General features: G+C 45.3%; 1 protein-coding gene across 5 annotated transcripts in view; it reads right to left on the bottom strand.

Moving 5' to 3' along the window:
• Positions 1–19,301, bottom strand: part of WASHC1 (WASH complex subunit 1) — a 52,426-nt gene that overhangs the window by 17,636 nt on the left and 15,489 nt on the right. The window lies entirely within an intron of this gene.

Below are 19,301 nucleotides of genomic sequence, written 5' to 3'. Positions count from 1 at the left end.
AAGATTTGAGGCATTAGGAATCTGGCATCCAGGACACTGCCTGTCAGTTGTCAGCAATGGCAATAATACTATATTTCTATGAGAGTCTCCAAGCACTCCACAACACCGAAAAAGAATTGTGATTTTTATCATCTATAGTTGCTAGAGGTCAGACAGCATCAGAAAAAAAGTTTAAAATCAGAGCAGGTTTTTTTAAAGACAGGCTGACAAATTCCCAGAAAGGTGGCCGAGCAAGACAGAATTCAGCTGGAGGTAAGCATCACAGCAGCATGAGCCTCTTTGCTGCCCCTGTTGAGTGCACTCATCACTCCAAAGAGACAGGGATGACAAAACTTGGGAAGTGGGAGAGAGAATAGGCGAGCTCCACACCAAGGTGAATGAGAAAGGCAAGGCAGCAAAGGCTGGGAGCAGACCTCTCTAGAATACCAAAGAACTTCAATTTCATGTCTGAAGTACAAAAATAAGCGATCAACCAAGGAGAAAGAACATTACAGAGCAGAATGAGAAATGAAGTTGCACAGTAGGATAAGGCAGCCGAAGTATTAAATGACTTTTTTCCTTAAATGAGGACTGCACACATCATAGAAAGTCAGACGTCTCGTCTCCTCCCAGCCCAAGCTCCAGCTCCTGAGAGATAGCAGGGGGATGCTTGGCATTGCTGTTCTAAACTTCAGGGTACATACGGTAAATTTGTTCCATAAAACCTTGCGGTTTTGCCTAAAAGTCAAGCTGCCTTTTTTCCCCCCCCCCTTTTTTTTTTTCCTCCAAAGCATGCTTTTATTAAATTCCTCCCTTACTGCAGGAGGCGTGAATTAAAAGGGATGGAGTTTATGGATCTTACATTTTATTACATCTGCAGACTCTCCAAGTGGCTGGTGCTGGAGCAGGGTAACAGGGGAAGATAACAGTGCTGGCTGCCATCCATCCTTCCACAGCACCAGTGCCAAAACCAGCATGATACCACTACTGGTGAAGGAGATACCACTAAACCCCTAGGACAAGTTTCAGTGGGTTTCGAGAAGTGAGAGAACCACTGGTGAGGTGAGGACAGACTACCTCTGAGGGGAGGGAAGACATCATCCCATGGTGAAAACAGCAGCAGAAGGTGGTGCTGAGGGACCTAAATGTCCACTTTTCCTCTCAGGCCTTCCTCACTTGCTTCTTTCCTGGGACCCAGAGGCACACCACTGCTCTCTTCTATTTGTATGCTGTGGAGAAGAAGAAAATCGCAAACTTTTTCAAGTTTTAATTTGTCTAAGAATCTTCTTGAGAAAAGGCCATGGGCTTTTATGGCTCCTCAGGCTGCTGAAGTGATGGGGAAACATCAATGCATCGCCCCCGCTACCCATAACTCAGGGCTTTGATGCACAATCCACTAGACTGAAGCAGGCCTAGAGAGCTAGGCTAGAATATCTAAGTGTGTTCTGGCTGGCTAACAAAAGATAATGTTTTATGAGGCACTAGAGTGTGCTTTACAAACAGCCTTACCACATATGGATATTGCTGCACGCTGCGGTGGGCCAGCTCAGAGTTCACACAGCAATGACCAGCACAGCCAGAAATGGGCTGTGAGAAGCCCAAGACCCACTCCCCCCACTCCCACACAGTCCCCCTGCCCCAGCAGCTGGCAACATCGCAGGATCAAGGCGGAGAGAGCACAAGAAAGGCTGCTAAGACATTTATGGTTTATAGTGATCCAGGGAAGCATTCAAAGCCAGTTCACAATGCCAATTCACCTCAAAAGTTTGAATGGCAAAAAGCAAAAATGCATGCTTTTATGAAAAGCCAAACACATTCAACCACTCAAAGAAAGATCAACTTGTTTGCTTTCTGCTCTTCCCTCTCCATATTCAAGCAGTTTTTAAAGTCTTACTTCATGTCTGAGTAAGTGTAATCAGAAACTGTCATCATATACCATCTCTGACAGAAAGAAATCCCAAGTGAGATAGTGTAATCAATGTTCCTTCCTCCATTAAGGGTTTGGATATTATACTAATTAATGTTTATCACACTTTGATTGCTCCTTGAGCCTGATTTGCAGGTGTTTCAGCATTCACATATTGCCTCGCTCCTGCGACGCCGAACGGCTTTTCAGATTGGAGGGTGATCAAGGTTGCCAGGTTATCCTCAGCAGGGTCTGGCATACATCACTCTCCACAGGTCATGTTCTCACAATAATTTCATTTTGTTTTTTAATCTCTCATTTCACAAGGTGCTCCCACTACTGTGAATTAAGTTTATGTAAAACTGGAAACTTAGAATTTTGACCTATCATCACAGCACCCTCCTCCCTCTCCCCCTGCAGCTTGTTCTCCTCTCCAGAAAAGCAGCTTTTCTTTTTTTCTTTCCCTTTTTTTTTTCCCTCAAGGTAAAAAACCAAGTTCTTCTTTGGCCTTCCAACCTTTTTACCTGCCTCCCACCACTGACTGATCTGAAATCAGACAGGCTTTCCTGTTTTTAGAAGAAATATACACTAAGCAGAAAGTCTGTATATGCAAAGAAATTACACAATTAAATCTTCTATTTAAAATATAGAGGCTACTTTTGCTCAAACTACTTCCTCATGAATGGTGTGAAGACATATAAACAAAACAGGTCCTACCATCGTGGTGAAAACTTTTGGGAAGTGTGGTCTAAAAGAAGTCATGAGAAAAACTGGTTCTTCTACCAGTACTGCTGGGGTTTCACAGGTGACCTTTAGAGTTCCTGCACTGGCAGTGTTGGGGCAGATACTGAACACCATGGAGCTGCTTCCCAGAGCAGCAGACACAGACATAGTCTTGAGATATTAGGCAGCAGATGATGTAAGTACTAGTAACTTGTTTTGTTATATCTGTATATATAGTCTTCACTCATCCTTGCAAAATTCTCAGATGCAGTTACTCACTGAAGCTCAATCTTTTGTAGTAATAGCCTTAAGTGTTTGGTTATTATTTTTGTTTTCTACATCACTATTGAAAGGAAGACTAATTCTGTTTGGACAGAATTTTACAAGACTGTCAGAAGTAAATTTTGTTTCTGTGTTGCTTGAAGTTATGGATCATATTTGGCAGGTAGCTTAAGAAGGTGTTTTGGCACCTTGTAACCTTAAATTAATCAACTGTGTACACAAACATGAGGTTTGGTTTCTCTTTCTCCCATCAAAGCTCCTTCCTTAGAATAGTCAAAGATCTTCCTCGCTGTCCCCACAGAACAGAAAATGTTTACCACCACACAGAGTCACAGGAAACATAAGCAGTGGAGAAATGCCCTGGTGACCCTGTGGTGAACGAAATCTGGGGACAGGGAGAGCTAATGCCTTTAAAAAGGTCTTGGATTCCACTGAGTGTAGAAGAAACTCCTTCCCAGCCTTCATTTCAGCACTGTGCCAGATTCTACACAAAGGACATTTCTGCTATACAATTCACTCTTAATCAACATTACGCTCTACATTTCCTATCAGCAGTAGTCACAGGAGACAAATCAGCTTGGATTTAAATGTCTGATCTGTGCTTTCTCCCAGGTGGTGTTGCAAGAGAAATGCATGAGCCACCAGCCAAAACTGATTGTTTCTTCTGATCTTCACCTGAAGGTAGCATCAGCAGGGACCAGCACTAACAAGTCCACAGCAGCCTCCCCAGCCCTTTTAGCCTGTGCCTCACTGCAGCCAAAGATGCCTCGCGACATCACCATGATAACGTGGGAAGGAAAAGTGACATTTGCAGGGCCTTCCTCCCCACTGGCAAGGCAGTCCACACTGACTCAACACTGAAGAACAAGAGGACAGCCTTTTTTTATCAGAAGATCTTCTTTATTCCTAGCTTTCCCCCATACCTTCCAAGTGGGTTTAGATCCATTTTCTTGACCAAGTAGCACCCAGTTGCACACGTGTGATAAGAACTGATTTAGTGAACATCTGTGAAGATTCTACTACAGGGCTTACCCTAATGTAAGGCTGAACGTACCAGGTAAGCTGAGCTCCCACTCGTTTGTTGGAATGGAGGCCTTTTATACCAACACAACACATATCATAAATGCTGCTCCTAATCAGTTTATCTCCGCTACCAAAACAAGCCACTGTCACCAAGAATAAGAATGCTGATCAAAACACGCCTGCCTCCAGAGCGGAACATGATTCCCCGTGATAGAAGTTCAAACTCTAATCATTCTCCAAGGAAAGCATTGCTTCTCTTTGCATTTAATCAAATATCATTAGAACTTCATTGCTTTTCACCCAAAGATCTCAAAGCAATTTCCAAGCGTTAATTAAATCTCAGTTGCTTGTGACACCAAGAGTGAAAACGTTTGTGCCCCGTGACAAAGGAAATCTGGAGAAATTCACAGCACAGTTCCATCAGACCAGATTTTCAGCCCATCATTCAGTAATTTGAACAATTTTTGCTTTAATTCACAGGAGTTAATATATACATTTCAGTAGTTGTTTAATTTTTGGTTTTGCTGAGTTTATGACCACCTGTGAAAGTACTTCTACACTCTTCAGTGCCTCCCCATTGCCAAATCCATCCCACTGCTGCTCTCCAGAATAAACCACAGCCAGCAAGCACTGATGCAAAACACTGGCCATTCTCTCCATCACCACTTCTTTCTCTGGATCCAAAATATACCCTCTCCCCACATTTAAGACACAAGTTTGAAGGTAAAGTTTTGTTGCATTGACTTTAAATTTTCCCCACTTCCCAGAAGCTGATGGCAATCACACAGAGTTTGACTCATGTGCTACAAGTTGAAACCTTGTCGTCTTTTCAATAACAGATACTTAAGAGCTATCATTTACAAGATAGTACTCACACAACAGTTACTAACTAAAATAATTCTCTATAAAAAAAAAACAACTGTCCTGCACAATTGGACTTGCATATTCAGGAGAAGGAAAGCCTAACCAAGAAAAGGGACTTGCTACCATAAAGCAGTCTGTTTCATCAGCTGTGAAACCCTCAAAGACAACTGCACTTCATCTCTTCTTCTTGTAACTCTTAGTTCTTTTCTGACTCCCAGCACATAATAAGGGTCTGCCTCTGTGGTCTTTCCTCACTTTGTCCTGACCTACTGAGGTTGTCATCAGGTACTTGGTAAATGACCTAACCAGCTTTTGAAGGATGACTTGCGAGTTGTTTTGCTCTCAATACTGTGTTTCTGCTCGTCATATTTGCTGCAGTGATCACTGTACTTTCAACAGCTTACAGTCAAATTACTTCTATTCCCTTCCAGCCTTCCTTCAACTGGATACTTCTGCTCATGCAAGCATTGCCACTTGCTGGTTCTGTTCAGCAGCCAATGATCCTCTCAGCATCCTCTGAGGACCAGTGCCGATGGCCAAGATTCCCCCAAACTCTTGCTACAATGAAAACAAGCCCAACCACATAAGAAACAGTTTCTCAGAAACTCTCTCAGAAACAGTTATCAGCCCTTTGCTAGTTACAAAACCTCATTGCCAACTACATCTTTTCCCTTTCTCACCCGTGCTACCAATATGAACAACTTCTCATACCAGATCCTTCTCTTTCAAAACAGGTCATCTTCTCTTAAAGGAAAGATTTCTTTCCATATTTTTTTTGCAACTGGAGATTTTTATTTCTAAATATTTGCTCTTCAGAAACTGAGGTTGTTTAGTGTTACTTTTTCATTTTCCTACAATCAATTGCAGTCACACTCAAATCTCAAAAGGCACATTCTATGATATGCCCATCAACAAGCTAATTTGAGCATAAGTGCTTCTTCAACAAATGAGAGTAACTCTTTATGACACGTTATCCATTTAACACCTTTCCTGAGTGATTACAGCACTTTCTTACTTTCTTGAGTGATTTCCAGTTACTTTTTCCCAAAAAACTTTGGGCCCCAGACAGAGATTTTTCTAACAGCATCAAATAGCAGATGTCTCTCTGCTTGGACCGACACATGCTCGGTCACTTCAGTGAAACAGTCTGTGGCATATAAGTGATCAGACATCGCTTTTAGAGCGGTTCTAGACACATGATTTCATTTTCCTTGCCGTCCTTTTAAAACTCATCTTTTCCACCGTCATAACTCGCAAATAGTCATTGAGAATAGAAATAGTAGCTTCACAATAATACCAGAACAAATTTGTACAGTATACTTTCCAAACCTCCTTCCCCACCCCAAAACTTCCAGGACCGTAAATTCATAAATTTTAATAGCCTAACCACTCGCCCTGTGACATACTCATTCAATAAACGTTCTCACAGACCAATGCCTTTAGCAACAGCTAATCCCCTCATCCCAGTGAAAAGTAAGCATGAAGCATAATGAAGGGCATGATTTTGGCTGTGAGGTTGTTTGTGTTTTCCCTCCCCCCCAAAATCACCTACATGTTAGAAAGAACTAAAAAAAACCCTGCCTGGTGCTCAGTAACCCAAGAGGAGTTGGGAGCTTCTCACCCTCCTTCCCTCAAAAGAGTCACATGAAGTCTGAATTTGTTTTGGAATCAACAAAATCCAGGATGCCACTGTTGAAAGTATTGCTGTTGAAGCAAAACCAAAGAAACCCAGTAGCCGGGCCAAAGCGAAGAGAGAACTGAACTGGGCAGACCATGAACTTTCTAGTTTCTTGGTGCTGAGCTACGGGAATGACTGGCATGTTATATATATTTCACGGACAATCAGAAAGGCTATTCCTGTGCACTACCACAGAAGTGCAACAGTTTTACCTTCTTGTCTAAAAGGAATGTCCTGTTATGCCTCTTAAGATCATCAAGCATGTCTTATTCTGCTCTGATGGGAGATCTAAAATGCAAGTCCTAGAAGTAAAATAAACCCAGGTATTTGCATTTTAAGATGCATATTAATCCAGAATAAGGATCACATTATTGGATAAAGTAAGAATGGAATTCAACTCAGAGGATACTAAATTACCCACCTGGGGTTTTCTCTTTAACGCACTTTACCATCTAAATCCTTTATCCCTGGCTCCAAAAATAATTTTTATCCCCTCCTCCAGCTAGTGGCACAGCATGGGGGATCCCCTCAATAAAATGATTGTCTGGAGGATTTAGATGGAAGAAATTCAAGAACTCCATCATTAGCAACTGCAAATTGATCCACTGTCTCCAAAAGCGCTGCTCTGTCTTAACTGTCAGTTGCATTTACACCCGAACTCTAACCTGCCCCATTTGGAAAAGCCCAGTGACCGCACCATGGCTACAGTCAGGAGGAAGGACCATGGAAAGAGAATTTAATCCGCCAGTCAACTGTGAAGAACAGACCTTTGGCGCTCATGTTTCCTCCCGCAACTCTCCCTGCAGTGTGCACACTCCCACTTATATAGGAGGGAGCCTGTAATACACATTTCAAGCCACTCTGTGTTATTTTCCAGACAGTTTTCTCCACACTAGATCCCTGATGGAAGTCATGCCTGTAAAACAAAGTGACTTATTTGAATCTCTTCCTCCAGGGCTGAGTGAGTAGACAGAACTCATCCACAGGAACAGAATATGATTCCAACACATGTGTGAGAGTCCAGCGTCTGAAGCTGGTTGCGAAGGTAGAGTTATCACTTTGTATAAGAAAAGAACGACATGGCAATTGTGTCAAGCAGAATGGGAAAATCTGAAAATATTGCCAAACCTGCAGGCTAAGGAACTAGAAAAAAAGGGAACATTTCTTCTGCTGTGAGGCACACACTGACTTGTTGTTATGATCTGCTTCTCCCTGGATATTTCCAGAGAATAATAGCTACAGCCACTTTGGGTAAGGGACTGGGGGGAAGGGAATGCCTCTCTGGATGGGGAAGTTCATAAGATCTTTTCCAAATCTCTAGTAATTAACGCCACCTCCTGCCCTAGTAGTTTACAGACATGACTTATTGCTGGACAAAATCTCAGCCAGTGCATCTCCTATCAAGTCCATCAGGATCCTTCCTACCCGCAGCCATCCAGAGTACTTCAAGAAAAGGAAGTTTACTCAGCTGCACAACAAGCAGAGTTTCAGAGTTCTCCTGGAGAACTTGCTCAGGGCATGAAAACTAGGGGAAGACATTATGGAAGCACACTTAACACTCCCATGCTAAAGTACGGCAGCCATGAGACCTCTTTGCATTAGCCACTCACAGCCGTGGCTGGGAGGTCAGTCCCAATTCTGCTCTTCAGGCAGCCCCTCAAGGCTCAGGTCACTGCCTGGACCTTGAATTGACATTGACATCCCACTAACATACAGAGTGATTGGCACCATAGCTGTCAGCAAAACACAGCCAGAGACGCACTGTAGCCCTACTCACCCAGCACCTACTCTCTAAAACTTGTTTCCCTACCACACATTCCCACCATGCCCACGCTGAACTGCTGCCTACCTCCAACTCAACGCTACCTTCCTCCAACTCAACGCTACCTTTAAGGCACCCCCGAACATTTATAAATACTACGTACAGGTGATTCACATGTTAGCATCTGTCCAAATTGGGTAGAAACTCTGAAACAACATTCAAGAGAGGAGCCCACAAAAGCTGTCAACATGCTCATGCATGAGCTTCATAATTAGGCTTCAGAATTAACTGAAAATAAACATACAAAGGTGAACGCTTGGTCCTATTGTAAAGATTTGCACTGCTCACTGGAACAAGTCTTTCTGGGACATGGTAAGGAGGACAGATCACCACCAATTCTATCCCATACCAGATTTTTTTACCTCTTTCTCAAAGGGCTGTCAGTGCTCTTGTTATGCAGAAAAGCCTTCTTTAGGGTTCAGTGTGGAATTCTCTCTCACATACCTCTAGACTATTATGGATGCATCACCACCATTATTACTGCACGATATGTTACTCTTATGCTTTAGGATATTACAACTCTCAGCCACCTAAAACCTCACTGCATTAATACGTCAGTGTTTCTGAAGTCCATAAGCCTCCACATGCATCAGCTGTTTCAGACCCTGCTGCACTCAGGTTCAAAGAAGGTTATTTCACTGCAATTGCATAGTGCTCGGGGTCCAGGCTAGTCACACACTACCATTTCAATCCAGAAACAGTTCAGTAAGCAAAGAGTTACACCTTGTCAATAGCAGATAGGTCCTCCTGGGCTTCCACTTCTCAAAGCAGTAAAAGCAAAGGTAATTATACCTCTGTATTTTTTGTTACAAGGTAGCTCATGAAAGTTTAAACCAATTTATAGCAGTCGGGGGTATACAAAACAATCCATCCTTCAACTTAGTCACAGCACTGTCCTCAAATTGTCTGTGCTTTAAAATAATTGTTAGTGAAAGAAGGCAAGGTTTATCAAGACAATTACTTCTCACCTCCACAAACAGGTCCAATATTTGTTTCTTTTGCCTTTTCCTACTACAGGCTTTATTTCCATAGATGGTTTTGAAACTGGCTTTATCTGTTTTGGAACATGGCCTTTGAATAATAAACAATGGTAGCTACTACATGTGGCACCTCTCCTGTTAAAATCATAGCTCTTCAAATGTTTTAGAAAAGTTTTGCTGAGCCATAGGGAGTCCACAGATGGTAGTAAATTGCTTTTAGCCTGCTGACACAAAGATACGAACAAAAAGCAAAGAAAATTAAGACAGAAAGCCACTATGAACTGTATATGATTGGACCAAATGTTTGGGTTTTTTTGATTAATGATTTTCTTCAAGATGCAAAGTTCTGTTGCATGAACAGAGTCTACAAAGCAAGAAGTTCCTATGCTATCAAGAACTTATTTTTATTAAGTGTATTAAGATTTATCACAGACTCTTCTGGGACACCTTTTTTCAGGAAATCCAACTCATACAGTTGTACATGGCAACATGCCTGTTACAAATGATCGGCATTGCCATAATCAATCCTCTAGAAGGTAAGCTCATGATCAAACAAAGAAAATAAACCAAATAGCTTCAAAGGAAAGCCCTCCTTTATTGAAACAGCAATCTTGCCTCCCTCTGTTCTCTTTCAGTATCACTCCTTCAGCCTTTGAGGAGCAGAAAATCCTTCTGAGAACGGATCTGATCTCCCAGAGTTGCAAAAGCTGAATAAAAGTTGTCCAGAGAGGAAGAAAGGGATTCAGGCCTCAGGATGGCCAAGCCTCATCCTGGTGTGTGTTTTTCCAGCCACTAAGTTGCACTTACGTAGGCAGCTGCAGCTCACACTTCTTCCTACTGTCTTTAAGGACCAGGGAGAGAATTATCTCACCAGAACTTGAAAGCTGCTACTCTGTATTGAGTTTTCTCCAACAGGGCACACAGGACAAACAAGAGACAACACTGTCAAGGTTAAGAAAAACACAAACTAAAATAAAACAACAAACCATATGCACCAAAGTTACCTAAGTTTCTCTCTACTGTTTGCCTTTCCTATTGCACATGCCATCTGTTTTTGATCAAACTGTCTCACATTCCACTATCATGAAAGGCCCTGTCAGAATAGAGGGAATCCTCTCAAGAGCTCCAGTAAGTCTGAAATTGTTGCCTACCTCCTTTTGCTAAGCAGTTTTGAAACCAATCCAGAAGCGGGAGAATGCCTCTCCTGCTACTTTTGCATTTTCCTTCACTTTTTTTACCACTTACAGCAAATTGATATATCAGCAGTTTAGCATGATTGCACCTAAACCATTCATTTTATTTTTAGTGACTGAGGATATGGGTAAGGCTTGTATTTCCTTTGTGCTCCTGGACGGCCATTTCAGCATCCTGGGCACAATATTCCATCATTTTCTTTTCAGACATAGGATCAGGCATTAAGAGCCCATCTCCGCCCCGCCCCCCCCCCCCCCCCCCCCCGAATGCTTTCTGTAGCTAAAGCAAACTCATCTCATGCTTTGAGAAACATTTTGCATTAATGCCAGCACTGAGTCTTTTAGATATTCATTAAAATGTACCTCTGTTTGCAGACTTGCTATTAGGTGCGAAAAGCTTAAGGCTGCTTGAAGGAGGATACTGAAGGTGAAGTACTTCAATCATTTCTTTAAATTGCTTGTTTTAAACTATGCTGAAGGCCTTGTTAGTGTACAGAAGGCTACAGCTCTCTGATCAAGTTCAAGCCTGCCTTTCAATCACTTAAGGCAGAGCAGATTGATCACCCTCCTTTTGGGGGAATGGAATTCAAAGATAAACAGACTGCTAGTGAAAGAAGCTGATGTGGAAGGGCTGTTGTTAGTAGACTTACAGCAAGGGCTTAAGTAACCATCACTACATTTCAATGACAATGCCACAAAAAGCATCTCACTTGCAGAATCAAATTTAGCATTCTGCTCCTCTCCTTCAAAAGACACATTTCATCTCTGGAAGTCCAAATGACACAGATTTTCAGCACTTTGAGATGAGCAAGAATCCTGTCTGGCTAATTCTCCATGATGTTTGTTTCATTTTGAAGGAACAATCTTTTAATGACTTAATATCATTCAGTCTCTTCTTTCCTACTATTCCCATTTCATTTCAAGCTGTGACAGCTCTATCTGTGCCCCCGTCCCACCCGCTGCCCCACTCCATGTGCTGTCAAGGCATCTGAATTGAGCCTGGGCCTCAGATCCTGCAAGATTTTAAGCTTAAGGATTTTAGCAGCATCCAGAAAGAGATGTAATCTGGACTCCTGCAGAACACTCACTATCCCTTCACCTCTTTTTGAGGGCATAGGATCCTTGCTACTGCCAGCTGCCACCAACCTTCCAGCCATGCTGATCTCATCCCCGCATATCACCTCCTAAAGTCTTCCCAATAGCCTGGAAACCTCTCTCAAGCTACACCTCTACAAGCTTTCAAATTTATCTTCCAGAGGACCATGAGAGCTAAAATAAATAAGCAGTTTCTTACAAAGTGTGTGCTACACTTAAAAAAAACCCATAAAATTCAAACTAGTTGAACAGGCCTCTACAAGAATAACCAGTATCTGCAAAGCAAAATTCATCACTCTGTCTTCCCCATGCTCCATGTCCTCATGTCTGCAGGACCATCCTCTCATTCCTTTACCTCACCATTTCTGCCTAATATTCCTGGCAGTGAATGACTGCTCCTACAGCCCCTCTAGAGAGGCATCTGAAACTAAACTAGACCTAGCATGCTCTCTCAGATGGCCTCCAGGACAACTTCAAAGTTCCATGAGGTGACTTGTTGCTTAACAAGAACCGTATCAGTCTCAAACTGGAGAAAAATTGATTCCCTGCCCTACAGACAGTCTCCTGGTGTAAACTCACCAAAATGGAAACCCATCACGATGGAGCTCTCTTTACCGCTCTCCTCCTACTAAGGTCAAACCCTTACAGACAACAGAGGAACAACTACAATGCAGTGTCCAAGCTGCATCCCAGAGCCACAGTGCACAACAAAGGACACAGCACAGCCTGCAGCAAGACCCTTCTTTGCAAGTTTACACAAATGTTTAATAATACATTCCACACACCTCCTAAATCAAGTATATTCTTATGTCAGTCACCCATTTCCACTATTGATCATCATGACTAATCACAGTAATAAGTTTAAAACAAGAGGAGGAACACCCAAATGCACCTCATGATTAAGGTTTTACCTGCATTTTCAATTTCAGGACTACTCGCATGTCAACCCCGCTCCTGTCCCAAACATTCCTTAAGGCCCTGCTGCCTAGCCAGCCACTCCTTACCTTCCTTAATCACACACTTACCAGACTTCCTCCCCATGCCTGACCGCATCTCCACAGTGCTTTTGTTTTCCAACTACCACTTTCAGAAGTGTGGCTCTCAGTTAAATCTTTATTTAATATTAAAGTCATTTTCAAATATTTAATATGAAATTAATTTGAATCCAACTGGGGAAGAATAAGAAGGATAGGCCTGTTTAGTAAAATACTAGTCCAGACAAGCAAAAGACACTGAATAAAGATCTTTAAAAAGATCATCCCAGAAATTCTTCCTTAAACTGAAAAAGCACAAGGATAAGAAATATTGTACACTGGACAACCTGTGGTTGGATCACAGGCAGAGGAGATCAGGACCTTGATAACAACAGTCCAACCCCAAGTGTTTGTTTTCTTTCTACTGCCATAACACTCCATGAGATAACTTGCATAGGCAATTTTCCACAGATCTGTTATACAGAAGTGTACACTCTGAGTAATGAACTGACATATCAGAGGTTATTAACATCTCCTGGCAACAAAAACTCTCCTCAGAAATTGAGAAATCCCACAGGGCAAGCCTAGCTAACCAGGGGGGGCATCTCACAGGAAAGCTAAACCCGTGGCCCATCTGAAGTACTTATCACAACCACATTCCTGTAAAAAATTCCATAGTGCACGATTCCAATACAAGCTGTCATCCAGAAAATGCTGGTAATGATGAAACAAATAGATGAAAGACTACTGGTTAATTGAGTGTTTAAATTGGTCATTCTGCCTCCTGTGACTTACATCAAAGGCCCTCCTTAAAAGTCCAGGAGTTAAACTCATATAGATATTATGTCAGATTGGCTATGTTAGAATATTTATGTTTTAGGCAGTAATGATATGTATTAAAATCTCAGTAGCTACAGGCGATGAATCTGATCTTTACTGCAGCTTCCACAGCAGATTAATTACATGAATTCAGTTAACATACACAAGGTTAAAGCTTCCATTACTCCAAAACACAACCCTGGAAAGTACGTGCAGCCTCTTGATCTCCTCACAGTACTGATATCAGCCCCAAGAGGACAGGACTTCCTAAGAGGACGGGACTGTTGACAGTACTGACCTAAGACACCAACCTGTACAGCCCAGCAGCCAAGAGCCTGCCCAGGTCAGTTCTTTCCCTCTGCAGGATGTGGTACTTTGCTATTCTCCATGTGGAAGAGGCCAGATGGGTCCCTGCTCCCAAGGGTTAGGAATATGACAGAGGAAAGCTGAGCTACCCCCTGCTCTTTCTTAGTGATTCCAGATCGCAGTCCAGGTGCACAGCTAACAAGGCACAAAGGAGGTTTAGATGCTGTGGGTTGACAGACCTACTCTCCAAGGCTGTTCCCAGTGGGTCTGCTCCGGGTCTCAGCCATAGTTTACTGGTTTTTTGCACCTGCACATCCCCTGATTCTCTACAAGCTAATGAAACCTGCAGAGTGCCTCATTCATCACGTACCTTGCACAGTTAAACTTAATAGCAAGTCAGCTTGTTTGAGTGCATTTGGAAAGAAGATAGCTTGGCAGAGTCTCGTCTCATGGGCTATTTCCCAGATTCCCCAAACCAGGGGGAAGGGGAGGAACACTGCTTATCTTCTTTCTCCCAGTTCTCCAAATGCAAAAGTGTCTTTCTGGTGTGTCCTGGTTCCGGTGGGGATAGGGTTAACTTTTCCTGGTATTCCATGCCATGTGAGCCACGCCCACCCTGAGCTGCCGGGGGAGGGGGCAGGAAGTTGCTGCTTAAAAGCGGGCTGGGGCGGCCCGGGTCCGGCCGGCGAGCGGCGAGCGGCAGGGGGAGCGGCGGTTCCGTAATCGCGTTTGTATATTCCCCTATCCGTGTTGTTGTTGTTGTTGTTGTTGTTGTTTGCCTGTTCCCTTTGCTGTTCTATTAAACTGCCTTTGTCTCAACCCAAGAGTCTTGCCTTTTCTTACGATTCTTCCTGTGTTTGGAAGGCACGAGCGAGCGACACGTGGTTCTTTGTTGCCGTCTGAGGCTAAACCACGGCAGTCCTTTTTGGCGCCCAACGTGGGGCTCGAAGGGTTGAGATAACGACAGAATCCAACTAGAACGTGGAAAAAAACGGTTTTGGTTTGTTTTTGTATGCATTTATTTTATTAGGTAAGTAGTCACTGGTCATCATGTTGCTTGGTTTGTTCTCATGGCTGTGTTACATAAATTCCTATATGGCTTATGTACTCCCTGCGATGCTGTTTACCATGTCTGGAACAGGGATGAGGATTATCATTCTGCTGTCCTGTGCGATATCTGTTTATGATATGATAACATCACTGTTCAGACGGCTATTTTGGGGTGTTTATGCGGTTTTGCTGTCCTGTCCGTACATTGGACACCGTCTCTCAGAATTTGTTAATAATTTCCCCAGCCCTTCTGCCTCCCTTTTCTCCTTCGGGTCAGGTATGACAGCTTTTGAGAATTTTGAATATCCTTGGGATACTCAAACTAGCGTGTTCGTAGTGCTATGTCTCCTGAATACGTTCCAGGTCTTGTTTAGGGTTAAGCGACTATTTAAGACTACCACCCGGAGATCTGCTCCGAGGCTGGATAGTCAGGGGTGGCATGGCATGTGGGAGAGCATGGGCAGGTACCTAGAGAACTACTCACCTCCAATGGTCTGGGACTTCACCCCTGAACAATTACAGGACCCTGATAAAGTGGTAGAATATTTGAAGGGAAAATGCTGTGGCTATTCTAGAGAGGCACAACTCACCGCGCTGTGCTGGGCCCTGGCCAGTATCTACCAGGCACTGCTCAGAATTATGCAGCACCCTCAAGGGGAAGAGATGGAAACCAGACCTGAGGCGGCCCCTGCGGCTGCTGCAGCCCCTGCGGCGGCCCCTGCGGCTGCTGCAGCCCCTGCTGCGGCCCCTGCGGCGGCCCCTGCGGCTGCTGCAGCCCCTGCTGCAGCCCCTGCGGCGGCCCCTGCTGCGGCCCCTGCGGCGGCCCCTGCGGCGGCCCCTGCGGCGGCCCCTGTGGCTGCTGCAGCCCCTGCTGCGGCCCCTGCAGCCCCTGCGGCGGCCCCTGTGGCGGCCCCTGCGGCTGCGGCGGCCCCTGCAGCGGCCCCTGCGGCTGCTGCAATCCTTGCGACAGACACTGCGGCTACTGCAACCCCCGTGGTAACCACTGCCACTGAACCAGGGAACCAACCCATGCCAGTATCAGTTGCCCCCATACAGAAGAAGAAGTACACAAAGAAATCAGTTCGCTTAGTAAGAGATGATGATGAACCAGGGCCATCACGAGAGCAGGAGGAAGAGGCAGAACCAGAGATAATTACTCGATCCCTATCCTTGAGTGAGCTGCGGGATATGCGAAAAGATTTTAGCCGACTTTCAGGCGAGCACATTGTCACCTGGCTGCTCCGGTGCTGGGATAATGGGGCCAGTAGCCTGGAATTAGAGGGCAGGGAGGCCAGGCAGCTGGGGTCCCTGTCTAGGGAAGGCGGCATTGACAAGGCGATCGGGAAAAAGACCCAAGCCCTCAGCCTCTGGAAACGACTCCTGTCAGGCGTGAGGGAGAGGTACCCCTTCAGCGAGGATGTTGTATGTCAGCCAAGCAAGTGGACTACCATGGAAAGAGGTATCCAGTACCTGAGAGAATTAGCCGTGCGGGAGATGATTTATTATGACTTGGACAATGCAGACTTACCCACAGACCCTGATGAGGTGCGATGCACAAGGCCCATGTGGCGGAAGTTTGTACGGAGCGCACCATCGTCATATGCCAACTCCCTGGCAGTAATGGAATGGAAAGGTGAAGAGGGACCAACGGTGGATGAGGTAGCTGGCCGGCTCCGGCGATATGAAGAAAGTCTCTCTTCCCCCCTTGTCTCAGCTGTGGAGAAACTGTCGCGGAAGGTCCAGCAACTTGAAGAGAATATGTCCTACTCCCCACCTGCACGGGCCAGCATCTCAGCTATTAGAAGTAGGCATTTCCCCACTCAAGAGAGAGAGTACAGAGGGTACACACCACGAGGCACCCTGTGGTTCTACCTGCGGGACCACGGAGAGGACATGAGGAAGTGGGACGGACAACCTACTTCGATCCTGCGGACACGGGTACAGGAGTTGCAAGGAAGGACAACCACAAAAGGGGATCCCTCCAGGAAAAGTGCCGCCCCAGTTTCCAGTGGGCCGTTCCCCAGACAAAGCAGAAGGCTTGATCTTGCTTCTGATCCTCTTGAAGGAACTTCCAAGTCATTTATGCAAGAAGTGAGTAATGGATACTATGACCAGTATTAGGGGGGCCCTGCCTCCGGCCAGGTGGAGGAAAGGGATAACCGGGTTTATTGGACGGTGTGGATTCGATGGCCTGGCACATCAGACCCACAGGAGTATAAGGCTCTAGTGGACACGGGTGCGCAGTGTACTTTAATACCATCAAGCTATAGAGGGGCAGAACCCATTTGTATTTCTGGGGTGACAGGGGGATCCCAAGAGTTGACTGTACTGGAGGCAGAAGTGAGCCTAACTGGGAATGAGTGGCAAAAGCATCCCATTGTGACTGGCCCAGAGGCTCCATGCATCCTTGGTATAGATTACCTCAGGAGAGGGTATTTTAAGGACCCAAAAGGGTACCGCTGGGCCTTTGGCATAGCTGCTTTGGAGACAGAGGAAGTTAAACAGTTGTCTGCCTTGCCTGGTCTCTCAGAGGATTCTTCTGTTGTGGGGTTGTTGAGGGTCAAAGAACAACAGGTGCCGATTGCTACCACAACGGTGCATCGGCGGCAGTATCGCACTAACCGAGACTCTCTGATTCCCATCCATGAGCTGATTCGTCAACTAGAGGTTCAAGGAGTGATCAGCAAGACTCGCTCACCCTTTAACAGTCCCATATGGCCGGTGCGAAAATCTAATGGAGAGTGGAGGCTAACTGTAGACTATCGTGGTCTGAATGAAGTCACGCCACCGCTGAGTGCTGCTGTGCCAGACATGCTAGAACTCCAGTACGAACTGGAGTCCAAGGCAGCCAAGTGGTATGCCACGATTGATATAGCGAATGCATTTTTCTCAATCCCTTTGGCAGCAGAGTGCAGGCCACAGTTTGCTTTCACTTGGAGGGGCATCCAATACACCTGGAATCGACTGCCCCAGGGGTGGAAACACAGCCCCACCATTTGCCATGGACTGATCCAGACTGCACTGGAACAGGGTGAAGCTCCAGAACATCTGCAGTACATTGATGACATCATTGTATGGGGAAACACAGCAGAAGAAGTTTTTGAGAAAGGGAGTAAAATAGTCCAAATCCTTCTGAACGCTGGTTTTGCTATAAAGCGAAGTAAGGTCAAGGGACCTGCGCAGGAGATCCAGTTTTTAGGAATAAAATGGCAAGATGGACGCCGTCAGATTCCAATGGATGTGATCAACAAAATAGCAGCTATGTCTCCACCAACTAGTAAAAAGGAAACACAGGCTTTCTTAGGTATTGTGGGTTTTTGGAGAATGCATATCCCAGATTACAGTCAAATTGTAAGCCCTCTGTATCAAGTAACCCGGAAGAAGAATGATTTTAAATGGGGTCCTGAGCAACGACAAGCTTTTGAACAAATCAAACAGGAAATAGTCCATGCAGTGGCCCTGGGGCCAGTCCGGGCAGGACAAGATGTTAAAAATGTGCTCTACACTGCAGCCGGGGAGAACGGCCCTACCTGGAGCCTCTGGCAGAAAGCACCAGGGGAGACTCGAGGTCGACCCCTAGGGTTTTGGAGTCGGGGATACAGAGGATCCGAAGCCCGCTACACTCCAACAGAAAAAGAGATATTGGCAGCATATGAAGGGGTTCGAGCTGCTTCGGAAGTGGTTGGTACAGAAGCACAGCTCCTCTTAGCACCTCGACTGCCGGTGCTGGGTTGGATGTTCAAAGAAAGGGTCCCCACCACACATCATGCAACCGATGCTACATGGAGTAAGTGGATTGCACTGATCACGCAGCGAACTCGAATGGGAAACCCCAGTCGCCCGGGAATTCTGGAAGTGATCATGGACTGGCCAGAAGGCAAGGATTTCGGAATGTCACCAGAGGAGGAGGTGACGCGTGCAGAAGAGGCCCCACCATATAATAAACTGCCAGAAAATGAGAAGAAATATGCCCTGTTCACTGATGGGTCCTGCCGTATTGTGGGAAAGCATCGAAAGTGGAAGGCTGCTGTGTGGAGTCCTACACGACGGGTTGCAGAAGCCAGTGAGGGACAGGGTGAATCGAGCCAGTTTGCAGAGGTGAAGGCTATTCAGCTGGCTTTGGACATTGCTGAGCGAGAAAAATGGCCAGTACTTTATCTCTACACTGACTCATGGATGGTGGCAAATGCTCTGTGGGGATGGTTACAGCAGTGGAAGCAGGGCAACTGGCAGCGCAGAGGCAAACCCATCTGGGCTGCTGACCTATGGCAAGATATTGCTGCCCGGATAGAGAATCTGGTTGTGAAAGTACGCCATGTAGATGCCCACGTACCAAAGAATCGGGCCACGGAGGAACATCAGAACAACCAGCAGGTGGATCGGGCCGCTAGGATTGAAGTGGCTCAGGTGGATCTGGACTGGCAACATAAGGGTGAACTATTCATAGCTCGGTGGGCCCATGACTCCTCAGGCCATCAAGGGAGAGATGCGACATATAGATGGGCTCGTGACCGAGGGGTGGACTTGACCATGGACACTATTGCACAGGTCATCCATGAATGTGAGACATGCGCTGCGATCAAACAAGCCAAGCGTTTGAAGCCTCT

Source organism: Rissa tridactyla, chromosome 1 (genome assembly GCF_028500815.1).
Source record: "Rissa tridactyla isolate bRisTri1 chromosome 1, bRisTri1.patW.cur.20221130, whole genome shotgun sequence".
NCBI classification, from domain to species: Eukaryota; Metazoa; Chordata; class Aves; order Charadriiformes; family Laridae; genus Rissa; species Rissa tridactyla.
Note: the sequence above shows the minus strand (reverse complement) of the source record. Positions and strands in the feature narration are given on the sequence as shown.